The 14,899-nt window shown below is 43.3% G+C and overlaps 1 non-coding gene across 1 annotated transcript; it reads right to left on the bottom strand.

Annotated features, from left to right (window-relative positions):
• Positions 1-10,992: 10,992 nt before the first annotated feature.
• Positions 10,993-11,096, bottom strand: LOC126274938 (U6 spliceosomal RNA). The gene has a single exon (XR_007550482.1). It is a non-coding gene; the product is annotated as a U6 spliceosomal RNA (small nuclear RNA).
• Positions 11,097-14,899: the final 3,803 nt, after the last annotated feature.

Here is a 14,899-nt window from a genome sequence, read left to right on the forward strand (position 1 = left end):
GGTTACCCACAATATAGCCCGTAATTGTCTCCCTCTGAGTTTCATCTCTGCTCACAAGAACCGCTCTCTATGAAGACAACATTTTGACACTGGCAACGAGCTGTAGGCTAGCATAGAGAATTGGCGGAAAGCACTGGCGTCTGATCTTCTATAACGAGGTTACTGGGAAGTTGGTACAACGGTTAGACAAACGTCGAAGTCGGATCAGCGACTATGGATATGAGTAGTTGAAAGTTGTAGCTAACTGGTGCAAATAAAACAGTTTTGATTTTCACTGTGGTTTCTATATCGCGACCTATCGTTCCTTACTTTCCGTTTAACCCTCGTAAATACAGTAATTTCCTTTTTGGTGACAAATAAATCAGTTAATCTAGAAGCGTCGCATTTTTCTTGGTAAAAGAGCTTCTGTATCAAGGCACAAGGCTGTGCGCGTCCGAGCAAATAAAACTTAAGCGGCCTCACGACATAGCACTTGTTGTAAAAATCTGTAGGATTTTACTTGTCATGAAATTCTTTAATTGAAGAATTAAGAATATATTTCATATAGCTTTAATGTATATACAGAACATTCATATGTAAACTATAAATATTTACATATGCCATTCAAAACACAATCTCATGTCTAACAATTACAAAAACGTCAGATAATGTCGAAAGGTGCCTATGCCAGTCTCTAGTTTGATCCTAAATACTTGTTCTAAAATCAGACACTACACAGTAATATGGGGCCGGCCAAATAACATTGTGTGTTTCTAGGTACATTGTCCCCTAGGTACAACACTCTCCCCCACATATGAAACTTGGCAAAAGAGGCCTTTATTTTCGCCTTTCCACTGTTTGACTGCTCGTTATACATTCTTCCTGTGTTCGCATGCTGTGCTCACACCCCGTACCGTCTCCCGTGTTGTAGGTACTTCCCTGTAACTATTGTTCTTTAGTGCAAGATTAAATTTTTATCGTTTCATTAGATGGTAATCTATGGTTTTTGAATTAGAATAAAACCGGTCATAATAATATACAGAAGCTCTCCTGCGAACCTTGCTCAACTAGCACTCCTGGAAGAAAGGATATTGCGGAGACATGGCTTAGCCACAGCCTGGGGGATGTTTCCAGAATGAGATTTTCACTTGACTGCGAAAGGCAAAGGTCCCGAGTTCGGGTCTCGGTCGGGCACACACTTTTAATCTGCCAGGAAGTTTCAGTATATAGAGGGTCTATACAAGGGCGATGTACTTGAGGACAATATTATGAAAATGGAAGAGGATGTAGATGAAGACGATATAGGAGATACGATACTGCGTGAAGAGTTTGACAGACCACTGAAAGCCTTGAGTCGAAACAAGGCCCGGGAGTAGACAACATTCCATTAGAACTACTGACAGCCTTCGGAGACCCAGTCCTGACAAAACTCTACCATCTGGTGAGCAAGATGTATGAGACAGGCGAAATACCATCAGACCTCCAGAAGAATATAATAATTCCAATCCCAAAGAAAGCAGGTGTTGACAGATGTGAAAATTACCGAAGAATCAGTTCAATAAGTAACAGCTGCAAAATACTAACGCGAATTCTTTACAGACGAATGGAAAAACTGGTAGATGCAGACCTGGGGGAAGATCAGTTTGGATTCCGTCGAAATGTTGGAACACGTGAGGCAACACTGACCTAACGACCTATGTTAGAAGAAAGATTAAGCAAAGGGAAACCTACGTTTCTAGCATTTGTAGACTTACAGATAGCTTTTGACAATGTTAACAGGAATAATCTCTTTCAAATTCTAGAGCAGGCAGGGGTAAAATACAGGAGCGAAAGGCTATTTACAATTTGTACAGAAACGAGATGGCAGTTATAAGAGTCGGGGGACATAAAAGGGAAACAGTGGTTGGGAAGGGAGTGAGACAGGGTTGTAGCCTCTCCCCGATGTTATTCAATCTGTATATGTAGCAAGCAGTGAAGGAAACATAAGAAGCATTCGGAGTAGGAACTAAAATCCATGGAGAAGAAATAAAAACTTTGAGGTTCGCCGATGACATTGTAATTCTGTCAGAGACAGCAAAGGACTTGGAAGAGCAGTTAAACGGAATGGATAGTGCCTTGAAGGTAGGATATAAGATGAACATCAACAAAAGCCAAATGAGGATAATGGAATGTAGTCGAATTAAATCGGGTGATGCTGAGGGAATTATATTAGGAAATGAGACACTTAAAGTAGGAAAGGAGGTTTGCTATTTGCGGAGCAAAATAACGGATGCTGGTCGAAGTAGGGAGGATATAAAATGTTGACTGGCAATGGCGAGGAAAGCGTTTCTGAAGAAGAGAAATTTGTTAACATCGAGTATAGATTTAAGTGTCAGGAAGTCGTTTCTGAAAGTATTTGTATGGAGTGTAGCCATGTATGGAAGTAATATGTGAATTATAAATAGTTTGGACGAGAAGAGAATAGAAGCTTTTGAAATGTGGTGCTACAGAAGAATGTTGAAGGTTAGGTGGGTAGATCACGTAACTAATGAAGAGGTATTGAATAGGACTGGGGAGAAGAGAAATTTTGTGGCACAACTTGACTAGAAGAAGACATCGAGGGATCACCAATTTAGTATTGGAGGGCAGCGTGGAGGGTAAAAATTGTAGAGGGAGACCAAGAGATGAAAACACTAAGCAGATTCAGAAGTTTGTAAGTTGCAGTATGTACTGGGAGATGAAAGAGCTTGCACAGGATAGAATAGCATGGAGAGCTGCATCAACCAGTCTCAGGACTGAACACCACAACTACAACAACAACAACAACAACAACAACAACAATCATCTTACGAGTTAATTACTACAAGCATAAACAGTAACCTTCATTTTTAATAATACCACACGACAGTTTCTTACACTAAAAAGAATCAAAATTCAGTTACAGACAGGTAAATAACCCACAGAGGTTTTAATATTCCCACAGTAATATTAATTTCTGATAGCAACAGGTAACAACGTATGTGACGTGGATAAGACAACTGTAGCTGACAATTTTTTTCACTATTATGATTAGCATTGCAATTGTCGAACCTACTCACAGATAAAACTCGAAACTTAATAATCTAAAACGTAACTCTATAGAATATAAGTACTTTTTTTTCCTAAAGTGTGTTTCAGTGTCATCTGACTCCCTGACTGCCTTTACCTTCAACTTGAATTACTGAACTAGTTCTATGAACATGTATGAAAGATCTAAGGCTGCTGTTTTGTAAATTGGCTTGCGCGATAGGGCTCCTTTCATTTCTGGTGCAGACTGAATTATGACTTAGGTATCGTGGATGATGAACCAAAAGTCTGATGGAAGCAGAAACGTTGTTACTTCGAATTCGGCGTTCCCATAGCGCAGCAGCCGTTCGGGTATTCAGAAAGTCAAATAGCGATCGACGGACAAAGCCGCAGCACACACTAGACGAGTACACTAACACCACGCTGAGGATAATTCTCTCTCACTCTCTCTCTGTCTCTCTCCCCCTCCCTCCCTCCCTCACTGTCCGACACACACACACACACACACACACACACACACACACACACACACACACACAAATACTCACACCCGCACCCACCCACCCACCCACACACACACACACACACACACACACACACCTACACACACAAATACTCTCTCTCACACACACACACACACACACACACACACACACACAGACGACACAGAGTCTCTCAATGCGTCTGTATGTGCTGTATGTGTGGATGTGAGCGGAAACCGACGATAAACTTGCTGAAGACCCCAATTGCATTTGTCGCAATACGAGACACGTCCCTTCCTCTCCGATAAGGGAACTTGTGGGAATGTTGTTTTCAGAATTCTATCTCACCTATACACTGCCCGGAAAGCAATGCATCACCCTCGAGAACTGTGTTCGGCGCCACAATGCTCTATAGTAGGTGTATGCTGAAGAGCTTTAGGGCTAGTGATCCTTCCATTTTCCATTGTCATTGGCGAACAGATGGCGCCAAGGGGAACTGTCTGTGCATGTTCTCTTATGGCTTTTCAGGCAATAAGAGTTTTGAGTGTAGAGGTGTCAGTGTTCGCAACATTCATTTGATACGGGTTGCATTGTGGGCTGTTGATAATGCGCATTTTGGGCAGGATGTATAGGTGCTGTGTCTATCCATTCAACGGGTCTCTGAACATTCCCCATCTACTGTAGACAGACGCAGGTGAAGATCGACGACTTTTGCTAGTAGCGATGGCCGATCGAAAATCGTCCTGGGACGAAATCTGGGGACATGATGCACCCTCTGTATCGTCATTGACCATGGGAAGCCGTCTGCCTGCAGGAGGACTAACAAGACATGTAAATCTTCACAGGCTACAATTGACAAGAGCCGGCCACTGTGGCCGAGCGGTTCTAGGCACTTTAGTCCGGAACCGCGCTGCTGTTACGGTCGCAGATTCGAATCCTGCCTCTGGCTTGGTGTGTGTAATGTCCTCAGGTTACTTGGGTTTGAGTAGTTCTAAGGCTAGGGGACTGATCACCTCAGACGTTAAGTCCCACAGTGCTTAGAGCCATTTGAACAATTTTCGATTGTCATGATGAAACCGCCAATTATACAAGGTGAAAAATATTTAAACCGACAAACTCTGGGAGGTTGTAGGGGACATCAAAATAAATATTTTCCCCTAATGTCATTTTTTCCTGTGTTCCTATGAGGAATATTTAAGCCAGTGGAAGAAGATTTCTCTGGAGGCAAATTAATTAAACCAAAAAACACTTTTCCATTTTTGTATGACCAAACGACAACACATTAACACAACCCAATTTCAATTACAGTAGATTTTCAAAAATGCCTCCATTGACACGTAAACAAAGGTCACACCGTCGGATCGTGTTCTGTCTGACACGGGCACAAACCCCAGGAGTATCCTGAATTGTTCCTGTTGCTGCTACTATCCGGGCAACCAGATCCACTTCTGATGCAACAGGAGTTGCGTAAACAAGGTTGCGCATCTCTCCCCACACAAAAAAGTCCAGAGGTGACATATCAGGGGATCGAGCAGGCCTTGATATAGGACCACCCCTGCCAATCCACGTTTCTGGGAACCGTCGGTCTAGGAATCGACGCATACGACAACCGAAATGTGCCGGCGCCCCGTCATGTTGGAACCACGTGCGTTGTCTTGTAGGGAGCGGGACGTCTTCCAGCAATTCCGGCAATACTCTGGCGAGAAAATTGTAATAGTGCCTGCCATTTAATGGCCTAGGTAGCAGATACGGCCCAATTAAACAGCCCCCAACAACACAGACCCACACATTAACGCAGAACAGCACTTGATGAGTGCTAGTAACTGTGGCATGTGGATTATCCTCACTCCAAACATGCGTATAGTGCATGTTGAAGACTCCATCACATCCGAACGTTGCTTCACCGGTAAACAACGCAGGGGACGGAAATGTAGGATGCATTTCACACTCTTCCAGGTACCATTGCGAAAACTGAAGAGCGTAATACGCCCTCTAACAACTGGCCTTTAACAACTGAAGAGCGTAATACGGCCTTGACCGGTTTAAATCATCCTCATAGGAATAAATGACATCAGGGAAAAGTATTTCTTTGGATGTCCCCCACAACCTCTCAGAGTTTGTCGGTTTAAATACTTTTCACCCTGTAGTTACTCTGGTTAACATATTAACTAAAGTGAAGAATGGTGCCCGGCTGTCCTCAGTGAACATAGTAGCTTCCATGCGAGTGCTGGATGTACACATCTACGCCATAGACCTGGTGACTCTACTTATTCCAGAACCCATTCGCCCACGAGACATGGGTCGCATCCCTGGCTTTGTGGAGGGGGCGGTGGTGGGGGTGGGGAGACTTCCGTTACCAATCGTGAATAAATTAGAAATTTCTGCAGGGTAAAGCAACCAGTCTTCGCTACATTGAACAGACTGTTATCCCAATGCTACTGCCATTTTTGGATAGGAAGGTGATATGCATCTTCAGTAGAACAATGCACGTCCACAAACGGCTTCTGTGAGGTAACGTGCTCTTCGTTGTCTGCAGCAGCTGCTGTGTCCAGCAAGATCATCAAATCTCTCGCCAACATTACTTTTATGGGACATCATCAAGTGGGTGCTTAATCTTTTCTCCAGAGCTTGAGAGTGTCATTGCTGGCTTGCAACAAAAGCCTTATGATGCTTGGGGATAAATATCGCAGAGTGGCATTCGACACTGCATTGCTGTCAGACAGCACCTTGTGTATTCTGCGATCGTTTGTTTCATTCGGTCTAATTTGTTGTCATATCCTCCTTCAATGACAAACTATCTGTTATCTTATTTACCAATAAAGTGAAATTATTACGCTAGTTATTTCGGGTTAACATTTACTGCCGTAAAATACTTAGACGTGGAGCCCTCTGAACGTACTTTTGTCTTAGCCATGACTCATAACACATCTTTCGCTACTAACCAGCATGAAAACGGGGTTCTGTGTGACTTATAACTGTATATTCATACCCTCTCCGAATCTAAATAAAACATGTTAAATGTTAACCGATTATTTTGGTATACTATTTTTCGTTTTTCAGAAGAACTACAAATTTCAAAACTGTACATGCAATAGTATTAGTGATTCAGAAAATTACCTAAAACCAACCAAACCTACACTCAGGGTGAAAAATTCAGTTAGGAATGATTACAGTTTGTCTTTTGTTACCATTTGAAATCATTCACAGAGTTATCAATATATAAAATCAATTAGTTTTGATTTTTATTTTACAAACTTTAATTATTCTTCATTTCGTACTATGAAAATTCAGAAAAAAATAGAATGTGTTTATTATGTTGTTGTTTGAATAAATGAGAATGAGTGAGAGGGTGTATGGGAAAAATACGAAAAATTCAATATTATATTATGTACAACATTATGTAATTGGAATGTGGAAATATTTAATTTACCCACATTGCTGATTGATTATGTCTAGGTGTCACTGCTTTTGTAAGAAAGCAGCCAGAATATAAGTTAAAAGTGCAATAGTTTTCTAAATTATTTTCAAGATTAATTTGATTTCGTTTTGTTTGATCAAACATTGTGTAAGTATTTGCATTTTGGGATGACGTAAATTTACTTTCTGAACAATCATTAGCTTAGGCGAGTTTGGCGGTGACAATCATCTCGAAGGATCATTCTAATTGGTCCGTCAGACTGATCAGCCAATCAGAATTACGTAGTTCCCTATCTCAGCTAGTTAGACAGGCTGTGAGTGAGGCAGCATCGGGAGAATCGCTCGCCAGCTTCGGACACGGTAGGACATGGTAAATGTGATGATTCTCATTATGTGTAAAATGAAGGAATATTGATTTCCTCGCGTTAGTACGCGTCGTGACTAATGCTGATGTAGTTACGAACAGATTGATGAAAATTTCCGGAGTGTTTTGTTGATAAATTAGTCGCCTGTGAACTTTCAGCCTTTATGAAAATTTCCTGTGGCGTACTCTGTATTCAGCTATGGAGTATTTAGCGAGCAGTTTCTTTTAAAGAAACCTGCTGAAAAGCCCGAATGTGAAACTCCTTTATAATAGTGGATCTGTGACTGTGAGATCGCGTCATCAATCGGGTCGGACTTTTGTAAATTTCTGACTGCTTTGCGTGTCAAATTTGTTGTATGAATTGTGAACAGAGAACTATAGGTACGTTAGTTAGGTACATGCGGACTTGATAGTCCATTTTCATGTGTGATACAAGCAATAAAAATGCTTATCCACAAATTTGTTAAACATTTACTGTGAGAAAAAAATGCACCATATCATTACCCGAAATCTTTATATATGTGAGATTGCAGGAACTGAAATACTACTAGAACTTACGCGGAATTTCCAGGACAGATATTAGGCGGCGCTTTCTTCAACGCCGCTGTTTCACCATCTAGTAAGTATCTACGCTTTCAGAGTGAAGGGATGTCGAGCAGAAACCGTGCTGAGGTAGGTGGACGTTTATTTTGTACAGTACGACAAACGAGTTTTTTCAACTCGCACCTTCGCAACATGCATTCTTTTTTCAGCAGTGTATGTTCGTGTACGACTGGCAACTACACTGACTGACAGAAAATACTGAAGCACGCAGAAGACATGTTCAGAGGTCAATCTAACGTCGTACAGGTACGCAACATTGATGTGTGTGTAAATGATTATACTTGAAATTATCTGTGACTGGTAAAACGGCCACTAGAATATGCTATTTTTATACATGTTTAATTCTGTGACTAGGCCATATGGGCTATATATGAGGCGGGAAAAGAGCCAGATGTTGATTGATCTCTGGAGAGTGCACTGAGATGCCTCGTACACACGTATGAGACATCGTCATCAGCACCTAACAGTGACTGAAATGTCATTATTGTGGATCTCCATTTGGAGAGACTGTCGAATCGTACATACTCCAGAACTTTGTGGCATTCGGATGTAACAGTAGCCTAGTGTTGGACTATATGGGAATGGGCTGAGAGGTATATTTCTTATCAAGCTTCAGATCAACCATGTCTGAACGCCACACAGCGTATTAAGCACATAGTTGATCCTTCACGTCAGAACCTTCCATCCGAGTTCAAGTAAAGAATTATTCACAAGATTCTGTGTCATCCTGCACCATTGGTTGGAGACTAGTAGCAGCCGGATTATGAACCTACTGTCCCATGGTTAGGCTGCAGTTAACATCACAATACAAACTGTTACGTTTGGAATAGTCATATGAAAAAAAAAAGTTTGGGCTGCTGCTGAATGGCACCATACAGTGTTCTACGATGAATCTTAGTTTTGCAGTGCTGTATATGATTATAGTCAGCGAAAATCCGGCCACCTGGGGAGAAGACATTAGTCTAATGTTTAGTAGAGGTACAATGGTACTGCCCCCGATATCATGGTGTATGTAGTCATTATGTATGACTTCAGGTTGTGACATTCCATCCAGGACTGCTCTCTGAAGAATAAAACACTACACCTCCTAGTTGGCAAAAAAAAAAAAAAAAAAAAAAAAAAACTAATACTTGCGTCGAAAAATTAGAAACAGTGAATGACAATCCCTATTGAACAACACATCTGCACCAGAATGGTATGACTGGTTCAGTAAGTGATAACTTTACAGGAGTGTTGGATGGTCCTATTTATGACATACCTGCACATTAGCAGTGTAGTCAGCGTCCGTACTTTATCGACCTGTAATCTACCTGACATTACCTGCAGTGCAGCCATTCGTGCGTTGTTTGCAATCCTGTGTGTTCTGTTTCACAATGCTAATCCGCGATAGTGAATGTTTGCCACCATTACAGAAAGTAACAAAATTGTAATAAGATATACACATAATCTTGAGGTGCGTTGGCCTATATAAAACCTACTTACAAACCCTTCCAGTTCCATATAGTGAAATTACAATGAAATGAACACCCTTAGCTGCTTACAGGCGTTGACATACATCAACGGGGACAGATGAAAAAGCGTGCCCCGACCGGGACTCGAACCCGGGTTTCCTGCTTACGTAGCAGACGCTCTATCCATAATTTTTTTATTTATATTTTTTTACATTATAGTGAAAAAAATATCCTGCTTCTGTCAGGACAAAACAACAACGCTCTACGTTCCTCTTTCAGGCGCGTACCTCGCTTTGGTGTCGGGCACGTCTTCACGTGTGGTGGTGGATCCTCTCCACTGTCCTGGTCCTTTCTTGTTCTGATACTTATAGACATTAATTACATTCTCCTACCCTGGACACTCCAACTGGGTGGGGGATCAAGCAAGGCACTCCCTAAAAAATTTGCGTAATGTGTTCGATATCTCGGATGTCTCATAATCTGTGAGTGATGTTCCTGTAGTAAGGCCCAGAAGTCAAGCACATTCTTACTGCCGTCTCGGAAAAGATAACGCAGAGTCAAACCTCGAATCCAAGTCACTGCGTTTGTCTTTGTTCGGGGTTAATATGTCATATCTGGGAGAAGTAGTATCCGTGGTTCTATTGGTTGCGGCCCCACCCGAAGGAGGAAGGCGATAATTTTTTTGACCAAACACCATACGTCCGCCGAAGGACCGCATATCAGGCGATGCTCCTCTGTGTCTATAACATTGCACTGCGGATACAGTGGCTCGTCCGCCATATGAATTGTATGCAAATTGGAACGAGTCACGTATTACCCATTTACCACCTGATACCACAGTGCGCGCGTTCCCGTATCAAGGTGTGGGTGGTGCACCGTACGCCATACCACTGAACACGTAACTGTTGGTTGGCGGCGCTCTACGGCATTATTCGGCCGTCGTCCAGTCAAGATGTTATATATATCACGTGCCGCTGCCGTCCTGGTAGTCGGCGGTTCCATACGTACATAACTGTGTTCCACAAAAAAGGTTCGCATATGGGTAAGCGATGGTGAGATGTGAACCACCGCTACCGGAGCCGAACGAGAAGGTGGAGCGAGTTCGTCTATCAAAGTGCCCGTAAGACATGTCTGGTGTCGTGTCCACATCATTATCATTGTGTTTACATAAATATCCAATGCTCGGTGGCGTAGGTGGACTAGTCCAAGACCTCCACGACTACGAGGAAGGGTAAGGGTTTCGTATTCTACCTTAAAAAGCAGAACTGTGCTCACAAAATATCCTAATGCCGCCAGGATACGGCAGGCCAACGCCACCGGCATAGGAAGAACTTGTGCCAGGTGGGGGATGCGAGAGGCTAGATAAGTGTTGGCAAAAGTGACCCGTTGTATCATATCCAGTGCCCTTAACCTGTGACTTCGGACACTCGCACGAATTGTTTGCAGAAGATGTCTGTAACTCGAGTGCCGCCGTGCGTCGAACGTCTGTAGTGAAGATAATTCCTAGGCATTTCATCTTGTTGATCGGCTGTAATGGTGATACACGTCCTGTCGGGAGTCCTCTCCCGATGTTGATCGCTCCCGACTTTGCCATGTTCAGGCGACTTCCCGTAGCCATACAATACAAATTAATCCAATGCAAGGCCGCTTTAAAAATTTGGAACGCTTCACGATTTTGCGTGTCATCCTTACGCAGGGACCATGCTAATCTTCTCTGTATCGTTCCAATTTTAGTATCTCTACCGCCGAAGTGAGTACAATGCATCTGAGCCACCGAGGACACAGAGGATAACGTGACTACAGGGATTTATCTCTGTCACGCCTCCCGCGAAACCCACATTCTCAACGTATTGTCCCGCACTACATTCGTAGAGCCCTCGCCCATTATACTCATTACTAGCGGCGCGTTGCCGATTTCCGTAAGAGTTCGGGCACTTTTTGAGCATTGGCACAAAAGTAAACGATGGTCAAGTGGCCGGTGAGCCTTAACTATATATATACTATGATGGTACCTGTTCTTTCGGACATGTCCGAAATCTTAGTATATCCATACAGTGCGACTCAGAATCCATTATGATGACGGCAGTGCGGTCATGCCCCTGTGTGTGGCGCTTGCGACACTGTTGCACCCTTCGGTCCTGTTCAAAGTTGTAATACGGCTTGTAAAAATTAGGCTGTCCCAAATGCGCTTTCAATATTATAATGCTGTTTCTGTCATGCAGGTCTTCCCTGAATACTGTCAGGATCTTTCCCAAAGGAACGCTGCAAAATTAACCAGTAATGCCCCACTAACGTCCCACGAATCAAATCAGGAGCCATCGTAACTAAAGCGCTACCGTCGATCGTTGCTTGGCCACAAATGAGTAGTGAAGCAGCGGGAGCAAGTTGAGCAGCAGGCTTACTACGCCCAGCAGCACCCGCGTTTGTACTCTGAATGAGCTTTGCTAAGTGAACTACGTTTTTCTATGAGTCCAACGTTCAGTACTATAAAACTGCACAATCTCTGCACAAGTGGACACTCTGTCTGTTTGAGCAGAATACAAAACTCATTTGCGAGATTTGAGCTATCGGCCGGTCGTCCATCCATCTCGTCCTCGTCAGACTCCCTAACAATGGCGTTCCTGCGACCCTTCCCTCCTACTGCGCCGCTGTGTCGTCATTCCCCACCTTTTTCGTAAAACTGAACCCTCTTAAGTTTAACTTCACCATACTGACTCCCTAGCAGTAGAATTACGGAGTTATGATTTCATCTTTTTTTAGCTGCTCCTTTATTACCTGCTCTGTATGTTGAAAGGTCTATTTTTCACTGTGCTAGAAGGCGCTGGTAGGACTAGACCATTTTTCTAAATGTGGAGGGTCGTCATCCTATCGGTACTGCAATTTAGATCTTCCTCACCTCCATCGCATCTGTGTTTATCCGGCACCTTGTTCACGCAAGTCTCTGAGACCCCTTGCCGACACCCAACTAGCTCATTCTGGAAATCTTGGGCACTGCTAATCCGTGATTCGCAACGGCTTGCCTCGCGCTCCATATCGAACCGAATTCTGATTTAGCACTCTTAATTGATCTCGCTAATACTTTTGTTTTACTGCTCGTACAGCAAGCGCATTTCTGTCTACCATAATCAATTACTCTTATTTACCGACATAACACATTAAAAATCGCTCTATGCTGGAACGTGGGAATTCGTACACATCACACTGCCACGTTTCAAGCTCACTGCAGGTACTGATTGAGGTCCCTTTGAAGGTACCAGAGTACATCACGGACATTCTGTGTCCTCACATGTTATCTCTCATGCGACAGAACAGTGGTGTTATTTTTAACAAGTCACTTCTCGTCCACATGTGGCACATACCTCTGTGAAATGTATGCGTGATATTGAGGTGCTGCTGTGGCCAGAAGATCACCAAATGTGCCTCCGATAGAAGACGTGGACCAGCTGGGACGTGAACCCTGTCCCTGTGCCAGTATACAGCTTTTCGAGGACCAGCTGTAAGATTTTTTGGGCCATCTTGCCCCAGGACAGGATACATCAGCTGTATGACTCCCATCGCAAACGAATCAGTGTATGCAACCACACTATAGAAATGCATTTTCATAGCGATAACTGGGCTCGTACTGCCAAGCTTTAATAAATTTGACTCGATTTTGTAGCCCCGGAAAAAATATACGTACTGCCTCGATTCGTAAATTTCCATTTCTCAAACTCCTCTTCGTAATTCACGTTTTTTCCAAGCAGTGTGTTTTACGATGGTTGCCCAGAAAGTAATGCACCGCATTTTTTATCTTCAACAGTTCTTTATTGAACATAATGAGCATTACACACACAAAAGAATGGTGTTTTATCTGCACACCCAATATTTCCACGTAATTTCCATCCCGTTCTGTGGCTTTCCTCCATCGCGAAAAAAGGGTGTGAGCGCCCTGTCGGTACCAATCCCTATCCTGGTAGCGGAGCCACTGCTTCACTGTGTGAATAACCTCCTCACCAAATTCTAAACGTCTTCCACAAATGGCATCCTTTAATGGCGAATGACAACATCAGCTCGCTGCAACATATCAGGTGAGACATCTGCATCTACATCCATACTCCGCAAGCCACCTGACGGTGTGTGGCGGAGGGTGCTTTGAGTACCTCTATCGGTTCTCCCTTCTATTCCAGTCTCGTATTGTTCGTGGAAAGAAATCTTGCCGGTATGCCTCTGTTGGGCGCTAATCTCTCTGATTTTATCCTGATTTTATCTTCATGATGTCTTCGCGAGATATACGTAGGAGGGATCAATTGCTTAACTCCTCGGTGAAGGTATGTCACCGAAACTTCAACAAAAGCCCGTACCGAACTACTGGGCGTCTCTCCTGCAGAGTCTTCCACTGGAGTTCGCTTTCGCAATAACTAAATGATCGCGTAACTAAGGGCGCTGCTCTCCGTTGGATCTTCTCTATCTCTTCTATCAACCCTACCTGCTACGGATCCCACACTGGTGAGCAGTATTCAAGCAGTGGGCGAACAAGTTTACTGTAACCTACTTCCTTTGTTTTCGGATTGCACTTCCTTATGATTCTTCCAATAATCTTCAGTTTGGCATCTGCTTTACCGACGATTAATTTTATATGGTCATTCCATTTTAAATCACTCCTAATGCGCACTCCCAGATAATTTATGGAATTAACTGCTTCCAGTTGCTGACCTGCTATTTTGTAGCTAAATGATAAGGGATCTATCTTTCTGTGTATTCGCAGCACATTACACTTGCCTACATTGAGATTCAATTGCCATTCCCTGCACCATGCGTCAATTCGTTGCAGATCCTCCTGCATTTCAGTACAATTTTCCATTGTTACAACCTCTCGATATACTACAGCATCATCCGCAAAAAGCCACAGTGAACTTCCGATGTTATCCACAAGGTCATTTATGCACATTGTGAATAGCAACGGTCCTACGACACTCCCCTGTACCACACCTGAAATCACTCTTACTCTTATTTCGGAAGACGTCTCTCCATTGAGAATGACATGCTGCGTTCTGCTATCTAGGAACTCTTCAATCCTATCACACAATTGGTCTGATAGTCCATATGCACTTACTTTGTTTATTAAACGACTGTGGGGAACTGTAACGAACGCCTTGCGGAAGTCAAGAAACACGGAATCTGCCTGAAAAGCCGTGTCTATTGCCCTTTGAGTCTCGTGGACGAATAGCGTGAGCTGGGTTTAATACGATCGTCTTTTTCGAGACCCATGCTGATTCCTACAGAGTAGTTTTTTAGTCTCCATCCGTGGATGGTCTCCCTGACCGCTGCAAGTCGGGGAGCTCCACCGAACCGTCTTCTGACGACCTAACTGCCCGTGCCCAGGGACTAAATGTACTTCTTTCGACAGCAGATGGTCCATAGGCTTTGCACAAGCTCACTTAGGAGACGCAAACCTCGTAAAATTGTTACATATTTTCTCTGTTGCGCACTATAGTGAGATTTTTCTGGCAATGCATTTCCGTTCGCAACATGGTTGTAAGCTATAGTAACAGGCTACTCAGTAGTTAAAAGACCACACA

Source organism: Schistocerca gregaria, chromosome 5, assembly GCF_023897955.1.
Source record: "Schistocerca gregaria isolate iqSchGreg1 chromosome 5, iqSchGreg1.2, whole genome shotgun sequence".
NCBI lineage: Eukaryota > Metazoa > Arthropoda > Insecta > Orthoptera > Acrididae > Schistocerca > Schistocerca gregaria.